Genomic DNA, 6,235 nt, shown 5'->3' on the forward strand with positions numbered 1-6,235 from the left:
GCACGGTTGAAGCATTTAAGAATTTACTGCAAGTTTTTGGAGTAGTGGTTGAGAGGCAGGCTTTAGAGTCAAAATCTTCCATCTTGATTCCATTGTTTGTTAGCTATATAAACTTGGACAAGTTATTTCCTCATTCTCAATACCTCAGTCCCTTTAATATCAAATGCGGCGATCGTATCTTAGAAGAATGTTAGAGGATGACAGAAAACTAGATATGTGCTATCTCACCATATACTTTAATTAGTGCTAATATTCAAAACAAAGATGAGGAGATTGGTTTAAATAATTCTATTTAATTGGAAACAAAGAAGGGAAACGAGGTTTCTAGAATTGAATAAAACTCTTTAAAATTCTGGACTCTAGAGCCTGTCATTGCAGTGCCCTCTCTGTCTATTGTGGCTTTAAATCTGTGACTTAACCTTGTGCATCTCCTCAACATGATAAATTTTCAAAAATATACAACATTGGGCGCCTGGGTGGCTCAGTCATTAAGCGTCTGCCTTCAGCTCGGGTCATGATCCCAGGGTCCTGGGATTGAGCCGCATCGGGCTCCCTGCTCAGCAGGAAGCCTGCTTCTCCCTCTCCCACTCCCCCTGCTTGTGTTCCCTCTCTCGCTGTGTCTCTCTCTGTCAAATAAATAAATAAAATCTTTAAAAAAAATATACAACATCTACACTTACTTTAGGTTTGGGGGAGATAAGGAAATAAGGCAGATGAATTTAAAAGAAAAAAAAATCAACCTTGGTTCAGAAATAATGATTGGGGCAATGATGACAAGTACTTATGGAAACAAAGGAAGGAAAAGACATACAGATGTAAAGATCTATTAGCTTAGCTAGTAATCTATTTGTTTTTGCTAAACACAAATATAAGTGTGTGTCTGTGTGTGTACATGTGTGTGCCTTCTAGAGACTTCTGATTCGCATTTTAATTTTCCTATGAAATTGAATTTTCTTGTTTCCCTTGGGAGGCAGTTTGCTACATAGTCTTGAATATTTCATTCAGAGATGTTCATCCATCTCATTCAAAAAAGTTCGCCTGTATTCAACTTCACTTTCCTTATTCTCAAATTTGATTTGGCCCGTCTTTTTCTATTATAATATACTGCCGTGCCCTAAAATGCATTATTCTGAATTGGCAACCAAGACTCATACTACTACAGTATTACATAATTGGAAGATGAGAGTCATGTTAATTTAATATACATTTATAGTCGGTGACCCATGCAACTTTGCTTTTTTTTTTAGTTTGATCAAAAGATGCTAAAAACCTGCTGTCATTTTTCTTATTCATGTTTACCAAAGTTCTTTTCAATCTTAGAGTGTTCGTTGTTCAAATCAGAAATTATGTGAGCAACACCCGGAGGATCTTTGGCACTCTTCAACACAGAATCACAATGCTGAGCACTGCTAACATAATCCTTAACTTTTAGCATAAACAAATGAATTTGAATTAAAAAATAAATTACCAGCACCTATTCTGTGTAAGGCAGAGTATGACATTTTCACCATTTACTGCTATTCCACATGTTAGGGACCAACTGCAGCTCTTATTAAGAAAACCAAACTTGGTAGACATTGTCATGGGAATGCAGAGCAGATTCCAGTGCAATGATTGATGCGGACTTCATGGGGCTGTCCCTTGATTTCCAACAGCACAGATGTCACCCAGTTGTAGGGGAAATGGAAAGAAGATGGCTTTTTCAGCTTAGAGAGGGAACACCTTTTGAGATTGTTTAGTGATGATCTTTCTCCAGTGTAACATGATCCATCAGTGAGCAATTCCATAGCAAACTGGCATTAAAACAAAACAGAACACAATTATATTGACCTTGCTGATTCTTTTGTTGTTTGTTATAAGAATATTCTCAAAGTTTGGTGGAGACAGGGAGATGGGCACCAAGAAAAAGATGGAATTCACTCAGAACGCATATTAGTTTTGGAAAAATTCTTAGCTTTATTTTCTAATTTTACTGAAGAGCAAATTGGGAACCAAAAGTGAAATGATTTTTGCAAGGTCATACACAATACAGTCTCAATCAATCCCTCATTACATCACAAACTAAAAGTACACCTTTTTATTTTGTTTTGTCATGTGGTAAAATGTCTTCCCATCAGATTGAGATAAAATGGAAGTCTTTATCTTCAGCTTTGATAACTTGCATAGCTGTAAACTTGATCTAATAATTTTCCAGGTATATTCATTTCTTCACAAAAACATTTTTAATGGATCACAGAATTCGTATTTTATCTTTCATACTTTTAATTTATCATCTTCCTTGCCAGCTGTGTTCTCCCACCCTGTCTGCCATCTTTGGTGACGTCCACATCTCTTCCCATCCTTTGGGAGTCATTCTTTAATTTCTCTCCTTCTTCACCTTGACTTCTAATGCATGAAAGAATAGCAGCATTAGCATCTGTTTGTCTCTTATGGTATACTGTATGTTCTTTGGGAAAATAGACTCAGTCTTATTTATCTTTGAATAGCTAAATTCAGGATTTGCTAAACTTTCTTGCATATAGTAAATAAAGCAATAATGGGTATGAAGCAATGGATGAAACTAGAATCTCTTCTTTGTTTTTAGTGCACTTATATCCTACTTTCCAAACAAACAATTCCAGTATGTAGTGTGCAAGATAATCAAGTCATGCCTTAGTTCAGACCTTCCTCGGGTCTCTTGCGGTTTTCCTCTGGGCTATGCAACAGTCCCTTAACTGATTTTTCTTACACTTACTGTGCCTCCTTCCACATTGTCCTTCTGTAGATATCTGCATTTCTGGGTAAATATTATCTGGATATCATTTAATGATTTATAACCCAATTTCTTCTTCGTTTCAATACAACTCACCTGATATTTCCATAACTTTTGGTCTTCAGATCAGGTCTTAAGGAAAAATAATGCTCCTTATATTCATTCAGCCAAACATGTGCCAGACTCAAAGAGTTATGTGTCACAGTGTCCTAACCTTTAGGAGAGCCATATGGTGGCCTTTTTTTTTTTTTTTTTTCAGAAAACATGTCCTACTGTAGAGCAAGGAATGATGAAGAGCTTACCACCACATTTTCAGATCCTAAGTGATATTTCTAAATCTTTTCCTCCCCAGATTTACACGCCACTGTCATACTGTCAATTCACTGAAATAGTGTCTATTCATGGTAAACAATCCTCCAGTCATTGCGGGTGACTTTACTGATGCATTACCTCCATCTGGTCCTCATAGCTCAGAAAGGGGAACAAGGTCCCATTTGAAGTACAGCCCCCAGCTGAAGCCTCCCTGTTCCACAGAAGACAACAAGCTATAGACAAGCGTGTCTGCACTGATATCAGTTGGGTGGCAAGCCATGGTTGGATGGTTGGATGTCCTGGATGACAGCCAGCAAAGGCTACAACCACATCACATTCACTTCACAGTGGCTGTCCACAACACCAGAACTTCTCCTGTAGCATGGGTTGCTCCAATCATTCTTCCTCGAATCAGTCCCTTACACTTTGTGTTTCTTATTACTTTAATTTTTCTGACAAGGTATTTGGGAATATATTTATCTAGCTCTCCTTTCAAATCATCAAATTCACTATCATCATCCACAGAGGTGATTTTATGAAGATGACAGGCCAGTGTGCTGTCTTTGATTGTGCACTCTCCTGGGCAAGGCCAACACAGCTTCATCGTAGAGACAAACACTAGGGACTGTCAGATCAGTCAGGTAAAGACTTTTCTTTACATGCTGCTTTCCTTGTGTCTGACAAATCTCTATGGTAGGCCAAGAGGTTACATATTAAAGGCATGTATCTGAGAGTCTAAGTCAATTCCTGATTACATTCATTAAAAATTATATCCAATTTAGAAGAATTTCATATTGTTTTTTTCTGGATCTTCAACATGATTACAATAATTTTTGTATGCTTTGAACTATGACTCTAACACTGGCCTTGGAGATTGAGTGAGACAGGGATAGAATATTTTAGGGAATGAACCACAGGGCCCGGATCCCTTGATAGACACATACGTAAACTGAATCAATTGACTGAAGTTGAAATAAACAAGAAGCAAAACTGTCCAAGTCACAGATATAAAAAAGCACCTGAACAGAAATATCGAATTGTTATACTTACCATTGTGGATCTAACACAGCTGAAAGGACTTTTTTAATTTCTTGGAACAGAAGCTGCTGGAGCCAGAAACTAGTCCTGGAGGCTGAGTGTGAACCAATGTGAGAGTGAGAATCTCTCAGATGCAGTTGGAGGTGGGGAGTGGGGATGCTTCTGCGGGCTTTACTTCCAGGTACCCCATCAGGTCTTCATGTTGAAGACCCCAGAAGGATACCTTGTGAATCCCAATACCAGCAGCCCAGGATCAGGCCTTCACATAGTCTGGCTGTGGCACCCTCCCTCCCTGCCTTAACCCCCGGTGGGGTGGGAGAGGCAGGTGAAAGGGGCCCCGGGAAGTGCAGGCCAGCTTCTGGCATGCACTGGACACATTGGCAGTCACCTGGCCTCGACACTCCCATCTTTCTTCTCCCTTTCTCTCTTTCTTTCCCCCAAAGAAATTAGCTAGGCTTTTAAAATTAAATAAGAGTTTTGGAGTGCCTGGGTGGTTCAGTCGGTTAAACATCAGACTCTTGATTTCAGCTCAGGTCATGATCTCAGGGTCCTGAGATCGAGTCCTGCTTGGGGCTCTGCACTCAGCTCTGCACTCAGCGGGGAGTCTGAGATTCTCTCTCTCCCTCTTCTTCTGCCCCGCCCTCCCACTGGAGTGCCTGCCCACGCGTACTCTCTCTCTCTCTCAATAAATAATTAATTAATTAAACAGAGTTTTAAGAGCATGTCTTGGGAAATAGCAAAGAAGTTTAAACAGTTCCATGCCTCTCCATTCCAGTTTGAAGTGAATGGAGGATTATTTGAAATAGAAAAGATAAGGCCAAGTCCTAAGTGAAAGCAAGAAAAGGAAAAGGAGAAGAATAAGGTAAAATAACTGTGCTCCATTGGTAACTGGCTGTCTATTCCTTTTTTTAGAACCTGAAAATCTCCCTTTTGAAAGGTTTTCTTACAGTTTGGTTTCTGTCTTCTAGCATGGAGACTGGCATTTACCTTGAGGGCAAACAGCTCCTTTGATGTCCATGACTGCATTAGTGTATCTTTTCTTATGCAGAAGTAAGACATTGTGTTTAAGCATGTGGCATACTGATTAGCAGATAGAAGATGCTAAATAAACAATTTCTTGACTTAAATTGAAGAGTAAGCTTTTGGTTTATTTTGAGACTCCTTTGGGATTTTATTTGTGTTGGCTATATAAAGTAGTAACTGGAAAGTGTAAAAAATAGTATTATCTACCTCAGAGTTGCTGGAAGGATAAAGAAGCTAATATTTGCAGTGACTTAGTTCATCCTTGGCATACAGTAAGATCTCAAAGTGTTTATTACTTTTGTTGAGCTATTATCAGTAATGAACACACATGGTACTTATGTTTATATGTGTGCATTTTGGTTTCTATATGTGTACATTCATATGTGTGCATGTATTTTTAAATACTATAATATCATGATTAATCCGTATCTGTAAATTCACTTAAAATTATTCCTGACTTTTTGAAATTTAAATCATATATTTTTTTAAGACAGTGTACATTATTACTGCATAATGTGCTTTTTAGGGGATTTTTAAAGAGCTACTCTAATCTTTATAGCTTTCAATATTTTAAAATCTTTCTTTAAAATGTGGGATTATCCCCTTGAGTCTATGAGAAAAAGTTCTGTTTCCAAAATTGAAAGAATGTGTGTCATTTCTATCTAGAGAACTGGCACATGTGAATTTTATAGGACTGGGGAAGATTAACTAGGAACTCGGTATGATGTAAAGGCATCTGAGAAGCAGTAGGAGATGATACTTGACCTTTTGAGGCTTCTCAGGGGATTGAAGTTAAAGCAACTCCAGGTGGTCTCCAGAATCACTTGACATTTCCTGTAAGTGACGGGCCAAACAAGAAAAAAGCTAGAGAAAGTCAAGAGTTACAATAAAGTTCCATTTCACCAATTTATTGAATATATTTATTTAAAGTATCTCTTTGTCTCTACAGTTAGTATATCCAAAATGCCTGACTATACTCATTGCAGCAACCAATATGATACTTGTATTTATCAAAGTTCATCCTCAGGTCTTTTCCTTTGTAATAGCCTCGCCCCTCAGAGCTCTCAGTCAATTCTAAAGTTTCAGCAATGGCATCTGTGTCAATTACCT

The 6,235-nt window shown here is 38.2% G+C and overlaps 1 pseudogene; it reads right to left on the bottom strand.

The window, feature by feature from the left end:
• Nucleotides 1–3,095: 3,095 nt before the first annotated feature.
• Nucleotides 3,096–4,117, bottom strand: LOC115936477 (polypeptide N-acetylgalactosaminyltransferase 11 pseudogene; annotated as a pseudogene).
• Between the last annotated feature and the right edge of the window lie 2,118 nt (nt 4,118–6,235).

This window comes from Leptonychotes weddellii, chromosome 3 (assembly GCF_054177405.1).
Source record: "Leptonychotes weddellii isolate Sample4059 chromosome 3, ASM5417740v2, whole genome shotgun sequence".
In the NCBI taxonomy this organism is placed as follows: Eukaryota; Metazoa; Chordata; class Mammalia; order Carnivora; family Phocidae; genus Leptonychotes; species Leptonychotes weddellii.